The sequence below is a fragment of the Neomonachus schauinslandi genome, chromosome 4 (genome assembly GCF_002201575.2).
Source record: "Neomonachus schauinslandi chromosome 4, ASM220157v2, whole genome shotgun sequence".
Classification (NCBI taxonomy): Eukaryota; Metazoa; Chordata; class Mammalia; order Carnivora; family Phocidae; genus Neomonachus; species Neomonachus schauinslandi.
The window spans coordinates 133444804-133466906 of record NC_058406.1 but is presented as its reverse complement, the minus strand read 5'-3'; the positions used below and the strand labels follow the sequence as shown (position 1 = coordinate 133466906).

General features: G+C 39.1%; 1 protein-coding gene across 1 annotated transcript in view; it reads right to left on the bottom strand.

The window, feature by feature from the left end:
• The window catches only part of PKIA (cAMP-dependent protein kinase inhibitor alpha), a 94569-nt gene extending 83666 nt beyond the window's left edge, over positions 1 to 10903 (bottom strand). Inside the window, exon 1 of the mRNA XM_021688182.1 lies at positions 10850 to 10903. The gene's annotated coding sequence lies outside the window, so the exon portion shown is untranslated. The remainder of the gene's footprint in view (positions 1 to 10849) is intronic.
• Between the last annotated feature and the right edge of the window lie 11200 nt (positions 10904 to 22103).

The window sequence follows — 22103 nt, the reverse complement described above, 5'->3', positions numbered from 1 at the left end:
TCAGAGCCCGACAACTTTGTGTTGGCTTCAACCTCTCCCACGAGTGGAGTTACCTGCACAGAGACATCTTCCCATAGGCTCAGGGTCATTTCAAGGTTTAGTTTAACTAACATGGGAGAAGTAGGAAAAGAGTTCATAAACATTTGGGAAAAGTTGTGGTAATGAGGTCTGGTTGTAAATGGCGCATGAGAATAAAAAGGACAAAAATGGGAAATATTTATTAACCTTTACAGTGTTTCACATACTGCACTAAGTTCTCTTTTATGTTCTCTTCTTTAATCTTCATAACAACTCTATTTTCCTGTTTTAAATACCAAGAAACCATTCACAGAGGTTAAGTAACTTACTCTAAGTCACATAGCTAGTAAATCGTGGAGGTGGGATTCAAATGAGTTGGGATTCAAAGCTCAAATTCACTTCTTAAAATATATGGTTAAAAAATAATAATAATAAAATATATGATTTAGACAGAAGTGGTAGCCCAAACACCCCCAAATAAGCAAACAAACAAAGGGAGGGAAAGTTCTAGTGATCAGCATACTTTGAAGATGATGTTTAGAGCTTTCTTTTTTTTTTTTAAAGATTTCTATTTATTTATTTGAGAGAGAGCATGAGCACGAGCAGGGGTAGGGGCAGAGGCAGAGGGAGAAGCAGGCCAACACGGTACTCCATCCCAGGACCCTGCGACCATGACCTGAGCCGAAGGCAGATGCTTAACCAGATGAGCCACCCAGGTTCCCCATGTTTAGAGCTTTTTGATTTGTTCTGAAAGTGATCAAAAGCTGCCTGAGAGCTCTGAGTAAAATTAACAAATTGTACAAAAAACATTAATTTTATATTCAAACATTGTGAGATCGACTCGATTCCTTTGCTTTCATAACACTGTACTGCCATGTTATTTCATTTTCCTTTTTCTTTATTAAGGGGAAATTCAAACATTTAAGTTTTTGGACTAAACAAGTTAGTGTTTTTTTTAAAAAAATGACAACCAAGATGCCAACCTTCCACCACTTATTCAATGAACTGTTTAGTGTCAGATCATTTTAGTGTCAGATTTAATGATTGTGGTGAAATAGTGTCTTCACAAAGCCCCATTGAAGATGTTACAGGACCACTATCTCAAACCTGCATACAGGTGGAAAATGCTTTCAATCAACTGAAATTTTGCTTTCTCCATGACAGTGTTCTTTACGATAAATGAGATTGAAAAAAGCATGGAGATAAGAGAACCACTGACTAACAGTTTATTATTAAAATCTCCTATCTTGCACTATGAAGTTTCTAAAAGTCCAAATCCACTGTAGTTGAAGAAAGAAGGGTAATGTCACATTCTTCTGTCCTGGGTAAATGGTCTGTGCTTGGCTGAGTATCTTAAACTGCTTACTAGATATATCTCAAGCTTTAATATGCATCATTTCTGGGGTGCCTGGGTGGCTCAGTCCTTAAGTGTCTGCCTTCAGCTCAGGTCATGATCCCAGGGTCCTGGGATCGAGCCCTGCATCGGGCTCCCTGCTCAGCGGGGAGCCTGCTTCTCCCTCTCCCACTCCCCCTGCTTGTTTTCCCTCTCTCACTGTCTCTCTCTGTCAAATGGATGAATAAAATCTTAAAAAAAAAAAAAATGCATCATTTCTAATTCCCACCTACCAAAAACTCAGAGGGAATAGAGTTTAGCAAGAAGCGGGGCGGGGGGGGGGGGAATTCCATCCATAACTCATCCCCACCAGACCTATAAAAATAATCACAATGAACATGTGTAGAATGCCAATTGCTTTGTGTTGGGGGGCAGCTTTCAAAACTAAATGGTATTGATTTATTTTGTTGTTCAGCAAATATCTTATAAATGCCTATAAAGCCAAATATGAAACTAATCATTTGACTTGCAGAAATTTTTATGCTCTTGATATTTTAGTTTTAAAATAACTGTGTACATTTACTGAGTGTTTACCATAGTATGTGATACTACTAAGCTCTCTAGAAACCTGAACACTTATAAAATATACCAAATACTACTGTTTCATGCTTTGCTTTGCAATCCTAGGTTGTTCTCTAAGATGGAGATGATGTAACAAATGAAATTTAGATTTGTCTTCTACAGGAGCACCAGCCATGTCTTGACTAACTTTTATCAATGAAGATTCTCAGGTTATTAAAAGACTCAAATCATTAGACAATCCTAATAAATATGGATGCGTCACAATAGCTAAGAATGTCAGCCCTGTTGCATTTCAGCTTGATCCACTGCAGGAAGGCACAAATTACTTGAAGGCAGTTTCCCCGAAAATAAGTCACTTCCTTAAGATGAGAGATTAATTTGGATGAACAATGATTCGTCACAATTTATTTTGGAGGGTAGTAGTTAAAAAAATGTGAATGCCCTCTTTTCAGAATGAAGCCTTCTAAAAGTGCATTGTTCTCCAGTGAGCTTATCTCATAAATAAACCCCATATGTGTAATTAGGCTTTTCTAAAATTTTCATATGTTACTGTATAGAACAAATTTTAAAATCTTTTAAAATTTTTACAATATTTAAAATTTGATAGTCTTTGGGGTGCCTGGGTGGCTCAGTCGGTTAAGTATCTGCCTTTGGCTCAGGTCATGATCCCAGGGTCCTAGATGAGCCCCACATTGGGCTCCCTACTCAACAGGGAGTCTGCTGCTCTCTCTCTCTGCCTCTCCTGCTACCTCTCCCCCGGCTCATGCTCTCCCCCTCTCTCTCTCTTTGTCAAATAAATTAACAAAATCTTAAAAATATTTTGACCATCTTTAAATTTGTACTTGGACTTGGTGAGTCTGACAAATTACTCTCAGTGATTCCATTGGGTATCCACAAATTCATATTCAGCATTATTTTTTGCAAGTCCTAGCAGGATTAAGTTTTGTGAATGGATAGAGTGTCTTAACACCTGGGTTGTTTTTCACTACATTTCAATTATCAGAGAACCTGAGTGTGAAAAAGCATGGAGAGGAGTGTTAGAAATGGCATTAAAGATTACTGACTTCTCGGTTTATGCAGTCAGATTCTGCAGTATACAACAGAAGGAACAAAGTAGGTTGTACTGCTCCTATGATTGCAATGACCAAAAAATCCAACATTTCTACCCTCAGTCTCATCAACATGGCAGTGCATTGATTAAGATGTGGGTTTCTTGTTGCTTATTTAGGCAAAGGTCAGAATGCTTATTTGTTTCATGCCTGCTTTTAAAAGAAGGTTTGATCAGACAGCAATAAAGACAAAAGTAAATAATAGAGAAATGCTTGTTAATAGGTTCTCCATCCCAATCAACCAAAGAAAAGGCATACCTTAAAATACTATTTGAAATGTCTAGGGTGTGTCTATCTATGTTCTTGCAACCTTTCAGTTTTAAGTAGCTTTTCAAAAATATGTTATAAACATGTTGTTTCATCCTTGACATTGTAGCATGTTAATGTCTAATTCGGGTAAAACATGATGCAATCCACAGCAAGCTCTTTGTTTCCCCCCTCTTGGACAATGCGAATCAAGACAATCTTCTGAGAAGGGTAGTGAAAAGTTTTGCTAATTCTGTTTTACTTCATATGTACCAATATTCTGTAGTTTAGCTTAAATACAACACTCCTATCAGGATAAATTAAAAAGGATACACTAAAGAGAAACTAAAGAAAAAAACCCTCAAGATAAAAGATTTACTATAATATAGGTACATAAATTTGAACTAAAAAACAGACCAAATTTTAGATTAGGTTGGATTCAAATGACCCATTGCTGGAGCTTAAAACACACACACACACACACACACACACACACTCACACACACCTAGCTGTAAATGTTTCTAGTTTTCTACACTGTTGTTATAAGACTTGAATGACATCTGTGATGTACTCTGTAATATCTTTGAAATGATAAAATGTGTTGAGGGACTTGAAATCTGTCAAGACTTGTGTATAATATTTTTCCTCCATGAACTAGAAATGAAAAAAGTGTGAATATTTCCTTGCTCAAATGATGATAAATGGATTCCCTTATATTACTTGCATTCATTTTTAAGATAGTTTTAAATGGCTACAGAAAATACATAAATACTCTGTGTTGAAGTTTATAATTTTTATAGTCAACGTACTTTTTCAAATTATAAACGTTCCTGCATTGTCTCTGACCCAACAATGCCACTCCAAGAATTTTTCCATCGAAAGTTAAAGCACCAGTCCATGGTCTTGGCACCATCAACAACAACAAAATAAAAACAAACAAAAGTAAAAGCACCAACATATGAAGATGTGTAACTTTGTGTCCATTACCACATACCTTGAAATCATAAAACAATTTGGAACTTAATATTTATCAATGGGTTTTCATTTAATAAGATTATGGCACATTCTTTGTACATATTAGGCATCTACTAAAGGTGATATGGTAGTGTTTTGTGCTAGATATCATTAATATAATAGGCAATGTACTGAAAATGTTTTGCAACTAAAAAACACTGTAGGTGTGTGTGTGTGTGCATATACACACACATATATATATTATTCAGCCTTAAAAAGTAATGCAATTTGACACATGCTGCAACATGGATAAACTTTGAAAACATTATGCTAAGCAACAGAAACCAGACATGAAAGGATAAATATTATATGATTCCACTATATGAGGTGGCTAGAATAGGCAAATCCTTAGACACAGAAAGTAGAATAGACTTTACCAGAGGCTGAGAGGAGGGGAGATGAGGGGTAACTGTTTAATGGGTACAAAGATTCTGTTTGGGATGATGAGAAAGTTCTGAAAATGGAGAGTGGTGATAGCTGCTCAACACTGTGAATGTACTTAATATCAATGAATTGCATACTTAAAAAAATGCTTAAAACAGCTAATTTTGTTATTTCTATTTTACCACAATAAAAAACAAAAATCCACTATAAAATAAAGTATAAATTTACCTTGCATTAGGCACATTATAAAGTTTCCATAAAATTGCCCTTATTTAGGGCACCTGGGTGGCTCAGTTGGTTAAGCATCTGCCTTCAATACAGGTCATGATCCCAGGGTCCTGGGATCCAGCTCCCACATCAGGCTCCCTACTGAGTCAGGAGCCTACTTCTCCCTCTGCCTCTGCTGCTCCCCCCAACTTGTGCTCTCTCTCTCTATGAAATAAATAAAATTTTAAAAATTGCCCTTATTTTAGGAGCTTATACAGGTATTATCATATTTTGGGAAGTGTAAGGAAAGCAAAAGCTTAAGTTGGCCTCTTGAGTTTTCTTTCTCTCCATCTCTGTTTTTTTCTAGATCAATGTTGTCACACTTCTTTTTGAATACTAGCATCAGCAACCCATGCTAGCTAGTACTGGTCTCTTCAGGTATCAGTTAAGAATTTTTAATGCACTTTCATGCTGGCAATTGTTTTATAACCTAGGAGGGATGAATGTAACTTTTCACTCCTCCCTTAACTTGGCAAAAGCAAATACATTACTGCAGACAGCATTCCCAGAAAGAAACAGTAACTTTGAGGCAGACATACGTCCATCCTAAGAAAACTGATTATGTTTCAAAGTAGCCTTTGAAACAGCTCAACCGCTGGCAATGTTCTTCTAGATATCTGGCACTAAGGTACTCTAAGTCTAGAACTGTTTCTTTTTTTGTAAAAAATGGTTTTGATTGGAAAACCCTAAATAAGTCATTTGGAATGTGTAACATTCAGAACTCCCCCTGGGATTCCTTTTCCATGAATCAGGGTTCTTTGAATCACTTTTCTCACTGGCACCTGTTTCTGAATCATCTTAGCTGTCTTTGTGCCAGTGATAATGAAGAGCTCTCATTTTAGGTTCTAAAGCAGGGAGAACAATAGAAGGAGAACGTCATTTCAAGTACCAAAAATGTCTGGGCTAATACTGTCAAAGTGAGCCCAGAGTAGATGTTCTGAAACCATTTGCGAAGGAGTGCTTTAGTGGGTCCTTAAACACCTGCAATTGTATGCAAAATGCTATGTGTATTTGTGTGTGCGTGTGTATACTTGGGGAGTGGATGCACAGCCTTTGTTGAATTATCAAAGGGGACGTTAAGACCCAAAAGTTCAAGAAACACTAGAAAGATTAATTATAAAACAATTTTTAAACTACTCTGACAGGTCTGACCTTGCATTTTTATAATGCTTCCCTTCACTCTTAACACTTCAAAGAGTGGCATGGTAACATGGAATGTCTGCTAAACATTTAGGTGATATCTTTGAGTCTCAGTTTCCTCAAAGTAAAAGCATTGAGTAGAAGGCTGCAATTTGATACCGCAGAGGAAAGTACCTGGCAGAGTGCCTTGAAACTAGACAAGTACTTATATATGTAAGGCACCTTCTCCTGCTTATTCTTTTTCAGTAGAATGCAAGCATGTTGAAAGCAGATACAATATCTTCTTTGAAGTTTTGTTTTGGGGGCACCTGGGTGGCTCAGTTGTTAAGCATCTGCCTTCGGCTCAGGTCATAATTCCAGGGTCCTGGGATGGAGTCCTGCATCAGGCTCCCTGCCTGGCAGGGAGCCTGCTTCTCCCTCTCCCACTCCCCCTGCTGTGTGTGCTCTTGCATGTTCTCACTCTCTCTCTGTCAAATAAATAAAATCTTAAGAAAAAAAGTTTTGTTTTGTTAAGCTTAGCATACTTTTAATATGTATGAGCTAATATACACTTAATGACGTAAGCTCTCAGTAACTTTTGTTGAATTATTTGAATGGGCTTTCACTGTATTTATTATTATATAAATATTTTAAAAAACTAAACAGTACGTGCACACATTTTGGGAGCTGAACTTGACTAATGGTGAAGAGTAGATAGAGATATACCCCTGAAATAATAACCAGTTTCTTCACTAAAATCAAATTGCTGAATGTCTACTATGCATATACAAAAGGTTCCTGACTTATGATGGTTCAATGTATGATTTTCAACTTCATGATTGTGCAAAAGAGATACGCATTCAGTAGAAACCACAATTCAATTTTTGAATTTGGATTTTTTCCCAGGCTAGCAAGCAGTACAATAATATGTCATGATGCTGGGCAGTGGCCGTGAGCCACAGGTTCCAGTTAGCCATGCGGTCATGAGGGTAAACAACTGATACATTTAACAACCACTCTGTACCTACATAATGATCCTGTTTTTCACCTTCAGTATAGTATTCTATAAATTACATGAGATGTTCAACACTTATTATAAAATAGGCTATGTGTTAGATGATTTTGCCCATCTGCTGGCCAATATAAGAGTTCTGAGCTCGTTTAGGGTAGGCTAGGCTAAGCTATGGTGTTTGGTGGGTTAGGTGTATTAAATGCATTTGACTTACAGTATTTCCAACTTATGATGGGTCTATTGGGATGTAAGCCCACTGTAAGTCAAGGAAGAACTGTATGTAGCTAGGCACTATACTATGAGTTGCAGGTAATAAAAGGTTGTCAGTCACAAACTGTGCTCTCCAAAGCTATTTTAGGAGAACAAGGCATTGGTTCACACTAAAGAATAGACCAAGATAGAAAGTGCAATAGGAATTTAGACAGGGGAAAAAACTCATCTGATACGAGCATGGTGGGTATGGGGAAAGCTTCATGGAAGAGGAAGTGTCTGATGTGAGCAAGGTTTCAACACATACAGGGTGAGGGAAAGGAACAGATGAGGACATATAGGCATGACATCATGGGGCACAAAGTGGAAATAAAAACCACTTGGTTTAGGCTGGTAGCTTAAGGGGATTAGTGAGAAACTAGATAAAGAGATATCTCAGTGCCTGATGCATATTACTTATTAATAATACTTTTAAACATGAATATTTAATTTAAAAAGAACATGGATGAGAACTTAAAAATAAAGACGTAATGAAAAAGGTGAAATATTACATAAATTTGGCAGTTAGGAGGGCACTGACAACTTTGAAAATAGCACTTTTTCTACTTATTCTCAGTGGAGACACTGGGTGAATAGAAATACACTTCTTTAGCTTTATTATTTCTACTTTTTTTTTTCTTTTCCATGTTTCAAAATCTCAAAATAAGTCTATTTCAGTTGTAGCTAATGGCAGTAAGACAGCACGAGAAAATGCCTTTTGTTATGAGAGGTCAACTTTGATGCCTAAATTTGTACTAAGTTACTGATAACACTGACCACCCACCATACTAAATGGTTTTTTTTTTTTATGTGATTAGAAAGCAATAGATTGACTTCATTCTATCTTGTCAAACCTACAAAAATGCCTGCAGTTCATTCAGCATCTACTAGTGCACATCCCCTTTTTTCATTCCTCCTCCATCTCTTGAACACCAGGCAATTAATTTTTCCTTTCCCTGGGAAACATTTAAAGAAAAGGAAATAAAGTCATAAATCAATTTCAGTCATGAAATCATGAAGTCATACACATATTTCTTCTTAGGGCTCTGAATTTTGACACTTTTCTCAGAAAAGTTGTTTTATTTAAACATAACAAAGTCCAAATTCAGAAATCCTTTACATTTATTTATCTTCCTCAGTTGTACTGAAATGAAAAATTAAATTTTCTAACTTATTTTCTCTCTTCCCAAAAAGGCTCCTCCAATGCAGGTCCATACCTTAGTGAATTCATCTCCCCTATAAAATCACTGGCAGGTATGACGCCAGCTTAGGCAGTACTAGTCCCCTAATTCTGACCCATTTCTTTCCAAAGAATTCAGTTTCTTCAAGAAACCAAGTAATAGACACTTTCAATTTCTAACTATTATTAGGATATTCTCATGCACTAATAGTCAACATAAAGAAACCTCAAATTACAGAAATTATTATTGTACCTAAGATCAATTATAGTAATCTGTACTTCATAATTTCTTAAAAATGAATTATTATATTAACATTTATTATCACTTATTATTCAGAATAATTATTTATATAGTTAAATATTTTAAGATTAGTAAAGGTGGTAGAATGAAGGGTTTTGTTGTTCTTGCTCTTTGTTCCCTTTTGTATTTGGTGTGCCTGATTCAAAATTATAGAATCTTGAAATTTTAATATTTCAAACCCAAACCAACTCAACACATAATAACAAGAACATGCCAAAAAAAAAAAAAAAATCAGTGCTGAGGTTTTCATGATCCAGGGGAAGAGTTCCTGGAGTGGGCCACTTGGAGTGGGATTTGCCCACCCCCTCCACTCCCTCTGCCACATATACTAAAGGTAGAGACAAAGAAACCAACTCAAATCCTTCTAAAGTGTATTTTATAAAAAGATTTTGTATTCAGAAAAGCAATAATGGCATTTAATAGAATTAACATGATTTTTCAAAACTAATATCTTTGTCTAAAAGCAATATTTTAAAAGGAAGGTAACCAGAGATACATTTTTAGCTATAAACCTTGCCTCTCTTTTTCATTGATCTCTTTCAATTTGCTAAAATAAAATTACATGGCTATGGGTCAGACTGTCTCATTTCAAATGTAAAGATAACAGATCCCCCCCCGTTAAATAGAGTATTGGCGCACAGACACCCCAGTCTGGCTTATTGCAAATGTTCTCTGTTGGTGAAGTGGCACATTTACAATCCCCATCACAGCCATCTTACCCATTTCAAAGCATATTATTCAAAAGTACATCATCCCTAGGTGGCAACAGGAATAAGGCACTTGAGCTCAGTAGCAAGAGGTTTGTGGGGGAGATCTTAGAACAAGTGGTCAGAACCCCTAAATGTCAAGATTGACTTGAGGATGCTCAAATAACCTGAAGCTTAGATTGGCCAGCTCCAGTGGCTTTCTGAATGCCTGTGGGGAAAGCCTCTCTGGAAACTCTTTTGAGGTTATTGGGGAATCCTAGGACAAACACACTGCTTGCTTTTCGGGGAGGACCTACCCCAAATCCTATCAAGGTAGGTGTCTCACAACCCAGCGGGACTAAAAAAAGCTTCAAGAGAAACTAGATAGACACATTCACATTTGTACTTCCATCTATGCCTATGCACAGGCAGCAAAATATAAGCATGGTCCTCTTTCTGACACCCCAACAGATTCCGCTGTCCTCGAAATCCTCTTGTAGCCGCAGTGACTACGGCGAAGGGAGTTATCGGGAACCATGTTGGTACTAGGCTAAAAGAAGGATTTTTCGTGCCATGTTTGGGGGAAGGACACAGGTAACAGTAGACAGAGAGAATACTAAAACTGGTGTAGTAGGGCAATGCCCTTTGTAGGTCCTTGACAAAAATCAGTCATGGAGCAGAGGTTGTGAATAGAAGCTGACAAGAGCTGGCCTGTGAATGGACCCGGCATCCCAGGGAAATCAATGAAGTAATTGACGAGAGAAGATGGTAAACGAAGGGAGAAGGTGGAAACAAGTGCTGCTCAACCCAAGCTGAACTCCAGGAGATAAGAGAAGTTTCTCTTCTAATCTGAGACTCTTTCTAAAGGTTCAGTATTGAAGTAGGTGTTTGACATTGAAATGGGCACAGACCTATTCTGATAACTAGGAAGGGAGAGGACAGAGGAAGGTAGGAAAGATTTCTGATTACTTCCCCAAGCTGCCTCCAAAGACCTGCTGCTCCAAAACCACAAAATAACCAAGTGAAGGTCGAAGCAGAAAGATAAAAGTGCAACTCCAGTTATTTCACATTTTTAATCTTCTTCAATGTCTAAGCGAGTCTGCCATTGAAACGGTCGACTATCTTTAAGAGTATAGAGGGTGACCGCCTTCTTTGTTTGCCCAGTAACACCGCTCCTCCAATCTCAAGCACTTGGCTGATTAACATTTCAATTCCAGTTGTTGCTCCTTTTCCCATTGCAGAATGCAGCAAGGATATTTCCCTTCTCTGTGGATTGCAAACCCCATTATTACCCGAGCGGAAAGAACTGAGCGGCGTGGCGGAGGCTAATAATAGTCGGGCTGCTTACCTTGTCGGGATGGAGTCAGCGCAAGTCCCAGCGCCCGCTGCCCCGGGGCCGCAGTGCCGCCGCGCGGGGCCGAGTGCGTGGTCAGCTCCGCCGGCCCCCACCCCACCTGCCGGCTGCAGCAGCTGCTCCCGCCGCCGCGCTCCGGCTGCATGAAGTCATCCCCCGCCCCGGGCCGGATCACCACATTCCGTGCCAGTCGCGGGGGGAGAGGGACCTCTCCCGGCAGCGGGTAAGGGCTCCTGGAAACTGTGCCCGACGACCGCTACCCCTCCGGGTTTTAGGTTTCTTTTCTATTAATGCTTTTACGCAGGAAGCGCTGCCGGGTTGTGAACCGAGAGAGAAGGGCCAAAGAAACTTTCTCTGCATAGCGCCTTTCCTCCGAGAGCTCCCCTGTCACGCCCGCTGCATGGACAGCTCCATTCGACTGTGTGGGTTTCCCACCCTCTTCATTTTCCTTATCGGTATTGTTCATTTCGCTGAATGTGAGACCGGGATTGTCTTTTTAAGATAAACATTCAAACACTCCGGAAATGTTTTAAATCGGCAATCGATCTTTCGAAGCCCCTTGTAGCACGCCTCACTTTCCCCTAACGCACACACACAAGTACGCACAGGCACACACACCGCCAAACCACTCACAAGCATGAAAGCTGGGACCTCTCACCCTCTTGCCTACGTAATAGAACGGGAAACTCCCAAAGGAGTGGAGAAGTAGGACGGACCAAAGAAAGCACTCGAGGAAACAGAGAGGGCTGGCCCCAGGATTTTGTTGCTGTTTAGTGGTGCATTTAGTGGACAGATGTTGCCTCTAACACCTTCCCCCCACCCCCACCCCTCAATTGGGCTGGCTGCTCTGGTGACAGCTATAACATTTGGAAGCCAAGAAGCAGAATCCACATTAACAGATGGCCGTATCTTTTTTTTCCCCCCGAAGGATTTATCAGAATTGGCCTTAGGAATAATGTAAGCAAATACACATATAAGCCCCTTCTTAACCTCTTTAAATTGGCGCCAGCTATTAACCTCTCTCTCTCTCTTTCTCTCTCCTTCTTTCTCTCTCACCTTCCCTCCCTTCCTTTCTTTCTGCCAACCAGCTCAGCAGTTTGGGGATTTAAGGGAAGAAAGAGCCAAGGATTTGCTCTCTTTATGGTGGAGCCAGCGCTTCTTTCTCCCATTGTTAAGCCATTTCCAAGTAGAGAGGTTCTTTGACAGAGTTCAGTGTGAGTGGAGTTTCCTCATTTAACTTACTTTTGGAATTCCCCTCACTAGGTCCAAGCCAGCTTTCTCTTGTGGATTTGGACAGCAGCATAAGCAGTGCATTGCACAAGGCCAGGGAAGCACATTTGATACATGAAGAGTTCCCATCTCTCTGTTTAGCAGCTCCAAAATTGGGAGGTAGTGTATGTAGCAACAGAATTCCAACAAAAATCATGAAGAATTCTTGGCCCTAGAATGAATGCTTTTTGGAAGCTGCAGCAACCTAATTCATGCCTCTGAGCCTCAATTTCATAAAATTAAGCCGTTAATATCACTGTAGATTGGGAGGTTCTTAATCTGTATCAAAGGGTATGTAGAATCTGGATGGGAGTATTCCGTCTTTAGTTTTACTAACCTATAACTGAAATTTAGCACTTAGCCTTTCCTTTAAATATAAATGCAGACAATGAACCACAATAATATTAGGAGTACCTGTGCCTTTTTCATCAACAGAAGAACAGATAATTTCTTATTTCAGTTTTTATAGATATCTCAAAATCACTACTCTGATGTAACAATAAAATCATCATCACCTTTTTTTTGTTTTATTTAATAGATTATATATTCTTTATTTTTTTAGATTTTTTTTTTATTTGAGACAGAGAGAATGAGAGAGAGAGAGAGAGCACATGAGAGGGGGGGGAGGGTCAGAGGGAGAAGCAGACTCCCTGCCAAGCAGGGAGCCCGATGCGGGACTCGATCCAGGGACTCCGGGATCATGACCTGAGCCGAAGGCAGTTGCCTAACGAACTGAGCCACCCAGGTGTCCTTTTTCTTTTTTTAATTATGTTATGTTAATTACCATACATTACATCATTAGGTTTTGATGTAGTGTCCATGAGTCATTGTTTGTGTATAACACCCAGTGCTCCATGCAGAAAGTGCCCTCTTTAAATCCCATCACCAGGCTAACCCATCCCCCCACCCCCCTCCCCTCTAGAACCCTCAGTTTGTTTCTCAGAGTCCATAGTCTCTCATGGCTGGTCTCCCCCTCCGATTTTCTTTTCTTTCTTTTTTTTTTTTTTAAAGATTTTATTTATTTATTTGAGAGAGAGAGAATGAGAGAGAGCACATGAGAGTGGGGAGGGTCAGAGGGAGAAGCAGACTCCCTGCCGAGCAGGGAGCCCGATGCGGGACTCGATCCAGGGACTCCAGGATCATGACCTGAGCCTAAGGCAGTCACCCAACCAACTGAGCCACCCAGGCCCCCATAGATTATATATTCTTAGAATGGTTTTAGATATACAGAAAAATTAAGGAGATAGTATAGGGTTCCTATATATTCCACTCCCAGTTTCCTCTGTTATTAACATCTTACATTAGTATAGTACCTTTGTTACAATTAATGAACCAACAATGCTACATTAATATTAACCAAAGTCTGTACAATTTCCTTGGGTTTTACCTAATGTCTTCAATTATTTTCCCAGCTCCCATCCAGGACACCACATTACCTATGGTTATCATGTCCCCTTAGGCTCCTCTGAGCTGTGATAGTTTCCGAGATTTTTCTTGTTTTTGATGACCTTGACAGTTTTGAGGAGTACAGGTCAAGTATTTTTTTTTTTTAAGATTTTATTTATTTATTTGACAGACAGAGACACAGCAAGAGAGGGAACACAAGCAGGGGGAGTGGGAGAGGGAGAAGCAGGCTTCCTGGGGAGCGGGGAGCCCGATGCAGGGCTCCATCCCAGGACCCTGGGATCATGACCTGAGCTGAAGGCAGATGCTTAACGACTGAGCCACCCAGCGTCAAGTATTTTGTAGCATGCCTCACTATTGCAATCTGTCTGATGCTTCTCTCATGATAAGACTGGGGTTATGGTTTATTGGGAGGACAACCACACGATAAAGTGCCATTTTCATAACATCACATCAGGAGTATATACTATCAATATGATTTTCAACTGTTGATGTTGACCTTGATCACCTGACTGGGGTAGTATCTCAGATTTCTCCAGTGTAAAGTTACTCCTCCATCCTTTCCATACTGTACTTGTTGGAAGGAAGTCACTATGTGAAGCTCACGCCTAAGGAGTGGAGAGTTATGCTCCACCTTCTTGAGGGCAGAGTATGCACATAAAGTATTTGGAATCCTTCTGCGCAGGAGATTGTCTTTTCTCCCCTAAATATTAATTTATGCAATTATTTATTTATAGCAGTATAGACTCATGCATATTTACTTTATACTTTGAGTTATAATCCAATACCACTTTATTTTGTTGTTCAAGTTGTTCTAGCTTTAGCCATTCCGAGTTCCTTGTGTTGGCTCCTATGCAGCTTTGACATACTCCCTTTGATGTGTGTGGTGTGTGTTATTACTTTGTTACTTTCTGGCATTACAAGATGCTCCAGGCCCATCTTGTATTTTCCTACCCCCGTCCTAGAATCAGCCATTTCTCCAAGAAGCCCTGATTCCTTTTATTGGAGGATGATTAATAGCAAGATCTGGGCTTTAGGTGTGGTGGTTGCTATGGGGGGTACCATTTGTTTAGGCTCTCTGAGACAGCAAAGAAATACATATTTTTATTAACCCATGTATGTGTACATATCCATAAATATTTCTATATGTAACTATCAGTACTTATACTGAGCTAAATATGAGTTCATACTAATGTCTTCAAGTCTAATCCATTAACACATAGATCATTTTAGCTTCCTCCCCTTGCTTATCCATGAATTCCTACAATAATAGTAAGAATGTGGCTCCAACAATCTTTCATCCATTTACTTAATTGTTCCTTTCCAGTGCACATGTATGTATAGCAATATAATAATTAACCCATTAGCTCAATATCACTATTTTTTAAGTATAGTAGTTAATAGAATAACTGTTACATCTTGTTATTTAGTGAACTTAAATGCCTGTACATTTCTATATCACAAGTTTTATTTCTTAAATATTTTAATAACTGCATTTAAGAATTGGCAATTAGTGTCCTTTTAAATTATGTATATTTTATGAATTTAAAAGTTATTTTTTCCTTCCTTTTTTTTTTTAAAGATGCATTTATTCATTTTAGAGGAAGAGAGAGAGAGCGAGAGAGCAGGGAGAGGGGCAAAAGGAGAGGGAGAGAATCCCAAGCAGACTCCCCACTGAGCACAGAGCCCTACTCGGGGCTCCATCCCAGGACCCTGAGATCACCAATGGAACTGAAATCAAGAGTCGGAGGCTCAATCAACTGAGCCGCCCAGGCTCCCCAAAAGTGTTATTTTAAGAAAAGTTAAAGAAACTGCTCCAGATTGTTAAAGGGAACCGTGGTAAGAAGAAGGTTAGGATCCCAACCACAGAAGATTTTTTTTTAGGATACTCTGAAATGACATGGATTGCCCAGTGCAGGCATTAGAGGGAGTCCATGCTTGCTAAGTGCTACCCTTGGCCACTTGGGCAGGCTCCCATCTTCTTTGAAAGTTCTAAATACCTTGGAAGAGAGAATATGCTGAATCTTGTAGTTAATAATTATAATTTAGGGGCCTGGGTGGCTCAGTCAGTTAAGTGTCTGACCTTGGCTCAGGTTATGATCTCAGGGTCCTGGGATCGAGCCCCACGTGGGGCTCCAAACTCAGCACAGAGTCTGCTTGTCCCTCTGCCCCCTCCCCCCACTTGTGCGCATGCATTCTCTCTCCCTCTCTCTCAAATAAATAAAAATCTTTAAAAAAGTAATTTATAATTTAGTTGCAGGATTTGCTAGGTATCAGGTGCTAGAGGTAAAAGTCTGTGTAATGTTAAGGAGAAGAAGGATGGGAAGATGAAGGGAACCAGAAGACTGAGAGGACTCTGAATTTCAGGGGTTTTGTAGTTGAACAGATCTGGGCTTGGATCCTCTCATTCAGTCTGACTTTGTCTTATTTTTGAAATAAGAAGAGCAATGGCTATTACATAGGCTTGTCCTTAGATGTTTGGTCTTTTCCTTCAATTTGTCTGAAACAGTGGAGATTAAATGTGGTGACTTAGGACAGTCCTAGAACATAGTCTGTTGTCCTTCCCAGTATAGTTTCCATTCTATGAAGCCAGACTAACTGGAGATATAGACAGTGTCTCATGATAATTTAGGCTCCTTCATCCATCAAAATACTCTTGTCAGGTGCTTTTTACTCATGGTAGAGAATCAGTATTGATGGTGCTAGGGAAAAGACAAAAATTAAAGATGTAAAATGGCAGAAATTAACTGTTCGGATACTATACCAAGGCAAGAGGCATAACGGAACTAGAAAGAAAAAGAATAATAAATGAGAAATATTTTATGTCAACACATAGAGCTTGAATCAGTCTTCTTGGAACTTGACATACACCAGTATGCCAGATAACTTCATTAGTGGAGGCTAGAGTAAGATCATTTTTTTTTTACCCCATGACTTTTCATTGCATGGTCTTTTAAAAAAAAAATCATCTTTTGCTCATGACTCTGAGGTCTGCAATTCTTCCTTTCTGATATTCTGGAGTTAGGGATCAAATGGCCTAAGGATATCATGAGTCTCAGCAAGAGACAATGTGAAACCAGAGGCAGAGGCCCTATGTGCCTAAAGCTGTCAGCAGTGGAACCAGTCCTTTGGGTTAGGGAGTCCTTCCAGAAGGAGCTCATTTAAATGCAACTACGCTGTCAAGGAGTGGTAACCAAGTATAGAGTATCTCATTAGCAGCCATTAACAATTTAGCAGAGATTAGCTTCTCAGATTTATTATGGAGAGGAGTTGTCAGGGTGATTTGGCTCCAGCGTCTGTCACCCACTGACTTGCCAGGTCTCCTGCTCTCATCACTCCATAGGAGTCTGCTTAAAGCTGGGAATTTGGTTTACTAGGAAAGAATTGGGCACTTAGTACGTGACAGTCAATATTGTCTTACATAATTTTGATTTATAAGAAAGGGTAGGAGGAGAATTTTTGTAACAATAGTACCTGTGTGTGCATGTGCGTGTGTGCATGTGCGTGTGTTTGGTGGCTGCTCCGCTTGGGTTGACTAATTATACTCCACAGAAATCTTAAAATTTTATGCCAAATATCTCTTTCAATGAGGTCAGAAAATATATAAAACATGTACAAATGCAATTCAGGGGTAGCAAAGTTATAGTTATAATAAAAGTTGCATTCAAATAATTATAGATAGTGTAAGATTTCCTGCATTAATATGAATACACTGATACAAGAGTACTAGATAACAATCATTCATATGAAGATTGGTATTAGATAATGAATAGTATCAGCAGATATAACTGAAAGAAGGGAAGTGACTTCAAACAGAACAGAAATTGTTTCTTTAGACATTGCTATGAATTCACCTTGTTTTTACTGGTAAGGAGTCGACATATAATACCAGATCAATATAATACAGGAAGTATTCTGTAATATTTAATTGTGAAATGTATATTAGCTTACGTGAAATGCTTAGTAAACGGCATATGATATATTCAACAGCGTGGTGTAGGTAATTCTCAAATAAACCTTTTTTTTAAAATCATTATAAAGTCATGAAGTATAAAACAATCTACTTAGGTAGTACTCTTTAAATTCTTTTTTAATTTCAGGTCTTTTAAAGAATCTGACCAAACCAATAAATCCCTGCTGAAGAAAGTACTCTTTAATGAAAACTTTTCTGTTTAATGAATGGATTATTAAATAGTATTTATAAAGAATTGTTTCTATAATTCTTCATTTTTTTTTCATGAAAAAGGAATATCCGATTCCTCAAATCCAATTTAGGCTAATAAAAAAGGAAATTTAAATTTGATTTAAACATAAGTTTCAGTGAATGTTTGGTCAGCAGGAAGTTGTGGTTTATTCAGCAGATATTGATGGAATGTCCAATATGAGCTGCTGTTTTAAGAACTGGAGTTACAAAAGTGAACAAATGGATCTCTTCCTTATGGGTCTTACGTTCCAGTGGAAGAAGACCATAAGCAGATGAATATAGCTTTTTAGTTTTGGGAAAAGCCATGAAGGAGCCGTGTAATGATGCAAGGGTGGGGCAATATAGGGTTGTCCATTGATATTTGAGCAGAGATTTGGAAGAAGTGTGGGAACAAACCATATGAATACAGTTGATCCTAGAACAACATGGGTTTGAGCTGCATGGGTTCACTTATAGGTGTATGTTTTATAGTACAGTACTGTAAGTGTATTTCTCATTATTTTCTTAATTTTCTGATTTTATTTATTTGACAGAGAGACACAGCGAGAGAGGGAACACAAGCAGGGGGAGTGGGAGAAGGAGAAGCAGACTTCCTGCAGATCAGGGAGCCCAATGTGGGGCTCGATCTCAGGACCCTGGGATCATGACCCGAGCTGAAGGCAGACGCCCAAAGACTGAGCCACCCAGGTGCCCTGATTTTCTTAATTTTCTTAACATTTTTCTCTAGCTTACTTTGTAAGAATAAACTATATAATACATATAACATACAAAATATGTGTTAATCAATTGTTTATGTTATCAATAAGGCTTCCAGTCAGCAGTAAGCTCTTAGCGGTTAAGTTTTGGGGGAACCAAAAGTTACACATGGATTTTTGAATGCGCAGGGTGTTGGCATCTCTAACTCCCACATTGTTCAAGGGTCAACTGTACATTGGAAACGAGGTTTGGCATATGTAGGGAGATGGGCTTATACTTTATGTGTTCCAGACTAGACGGCTAGTTTGTTTATAGGGAATTGCTCAACAGGGAAAATTGTTAGAAGATGAGGTTAGAAAGGTAGGTGAGTGAAAAATCATTTAGAAACTTTTGAGCAGTGGTCAAGAGAGAGCTTTAAGGGATTAGAAGTTTGTTTGGGGATCCACTAAATTTGTGATGCCTATCAGATCTTAGTGGAGATGGGAAGTAGGCAATGGGTATACGCGTCTGAAACTCAGGGAGAGAGATGACATGGCTGTAGTAGAAAATTTGTGAATCATCATAGTATTTAAAGTCTTTAGACTAGATGAAATTACTTTGCAAGTAAGTGTAGGCAGAGAATACTTGATGTTGGAGGAATGAGCAATGGGACACTCCAGTATCTAGAAGATCCAGTAAAGGGTAAAAGAAGTCAGCAGAGATAAGAATTGTTCCAGAAGTCCAGCGGAGGGGTATTAGAAGGAAGAGGGAGTGATTATTAGTCATATTGCTGCTAGTAGATTAAGATGAGAACTGATAGGGGCACCTGGGTGGCTCAGTCGTTAAGCGTCTGCCTTCGGCTCAGGTCATGATCCCAGAGTCCTGGGATCGAGCCCCACATCAGGCTCACTGCTCAGCCTGAAGCCTGCTTCTCCTCCACTCCCCCTGCTTGTGTTCCCTCTCTCGCTGTGTCTCTCTCTGTCAAATAAATACATAAATAAATAAATAAAAGATGAGAACTGATAATTTAGTATAGTATTTGGAACATAGAGATAACTAATAACCTTGATAAGAATAGTTCTTGTATAATGGAGAGAACAAAAATCAGCAAATGGGAGAAAAGTAGTGGAAAAGTTAAGTAGAGCTATCTTTTTTTTAAAATTTTTTTATTCTTATGTTAATCCCCATACATTACATCATTAGTTTTAGATGTAGTGTTCCATGATTCATTGCTTGTGCATAACACCCAGTGCTCCATGTATCTTTTTTGACTAGTTTGCTATAAAAAGAAGCAGAGCCATGGGGCAGTAATTAGGGTGTGATATGTGAGCAAAGACAGTATTTTTTTTCCTTTACGATGGGAAGTATTACATCTTTGTATGCTGATGGGAACATCTAGTAGAGAGAGGATAATTGCCGATATGGGAGAGAGGAGACACAGTAGAAGAGAAATCCTTAATTAGGTAAGAGGAGAGGAATCCAGTATAGAATGGAGGGTTTGACCTGAGATCAGTGGACAAATATTTCTTCCACCAAAGGAGGGAAGGCAGAGTGTGTGGTTTCTGATAGCCCCAAGTAGGTTGGTAGATTTGATATTTGGAGGTTATGGAGATTCTATTCAGATTCCACCTGTATTCTTAGTGAAATAAAAGCATCTGAGAATTTAGAAAGAGGAATAGGTGTTGGAGATGTAAGAAGAGAGAAGTTGTGAAACTGTCACCTAGGAAAGAGGGAAAGGAAATTGATTAGTCAGTTTTCTGTAAGTATTAAGAGTTCACATAGGGTTAGTGATTATGAATTAAATGAGACCAATTAGCAATTGTCATTTTTCTCCAGCCATATTTACCTGCTTGGTGTAGGTGCTGAACTAACATAAGTTTATATTTTGCAAGGGTTGACATTTTGGACAGCTAATACAACAGAGAGAGAGGGCCAAGGGACTTCAGAGGCTACAGGAAGGAGTGATTCTAGTGATGGACCATAGACTCTAACTGGGTTAAGTAGGGAACTGAGGAATTAGACCTTGAACACTATGCTTGATTTTAACTGTATATTGGATTGCAAGAGCTGAAATTCTGACTGATAGTGGTATGTTAAGAGCAAACACAGCTAGAGCTCCCATAGTTCACTGTCACACAGGAATACACAGTGTGTGCTTCAGCTTCATTCCTGACTGTAATTTCTTGACTCTTACATCAATGACATCATCTAAAGTGAGGTATGGGGGCGCCTGGGTGGCTCAGTCGTTAAGTGTCTGCCTTCGGCTCAGGTCATGATCCCGGGGTCCTGTGATCGAGCCCCGCATCGGGCTCCCTGCTCCGCGGGAAGCCTGCTACCCCCTCCTCACTCCCCCTGCTTGTGTTCCCTCTCTCGCTGTGTCTCTCTCTGTCAAATAAATAAATAAAATCTTAAAAAAAAAAACAATTTTAAAATTTAAAAAGTTTTGTAAAATACATTTCTGAAGGACTTATGAAAAATGCATACCTCACTTCATTTTTTGTTAAAGATTTTATTTATTTATTTGGCAGGGAGAGACACAGCGAGAGAGGGAACACAAGCAGGGGGAGTGGGAGAGAGAGAAGCAGGCTTCCCGCGGAGCAGGGAGCCCGATGCGGGGCTCGATCCCAGGACCCCGGGATCATGACCTGAGCCGAAGGCAGACGCTTAGACTGAGCCACCCAGAAGCCGCAAATTTTAAAATTGTTATATAGAAATAAGTATAGCAGAGCTTGCAGTGTTTTCAAGTGCTCCTGGCTCTGACTTTCAGATGTACTTCCTCTAGTATCAGAAATAAGAATAAAAAGTAGAAATTAAACAAACATTTTCTCTTCAAAGAGATATGTAGCCCTGGTTTTTTGTTTTTTGTTTCCTAATCTGGGCCAAACTCATTACTGACTTCACTTTCATTTATTTTTCCTCCAATGTAAGCAGTTTATTACTGCTAATTTCCCCCTCCCTGTGTATATGAGGCATGTTTGCCCCCTCGTGGATGATTCTGTAACTGTCACCAGGAATTTTTCTTGTTTTTAGTGGGGGAAAAAAAAGACCGAAAGTGCAAATATTGTGGTCGATGGGAATTATTTTTAAAGAAATGTCAAAAGATTGACAAAGAGATTGAAATCACTAGATATTTAATCCTCTTCTATTAGTTTCAAAATTTGGGATTATGTTAAGGACCACACTTGGGGTGCATGGATAGCTCAGTTAGTTAAGCAGCTGACTCTTGGTTTTTGCTCAGGTCATGATCTCAGGGTTGTGGGATGGAGCCCTGAATGGAGCCCCCAGCGGGCTCTGAGCTCAGTGGGGAGTCTGCTGGAGATTCTCTCTCTCCCTCTCCCTCTTCCTCTTCCTCTGCCCCTCCCCCCTGCTCACCCATGCTCTCTCTCATATAAATAAATCTTTAAATTAAAAAAAAAAAGGACTACACTTAACTGAATCTGTAAGATGATAGTCAAAGAAGTTAAAATTTTGACATTCTTTTTAAATATGAGAAAGCAGAATTATTGACAAAAGCTAGTCTCACCCTTATTTAAATATTAAAATCCTAATGTTTGTAACTTAACTGAGAAGGATGAGATGGCTTTTCTTAAAGATTATGTAAACATAAGTAGAGGAAAGCCTGCCATTGATTAATCTTCACTTACTACATATGAAAGTATACAAGGTATGAGAAAGTCCATTCTTAAGACTGTGTGC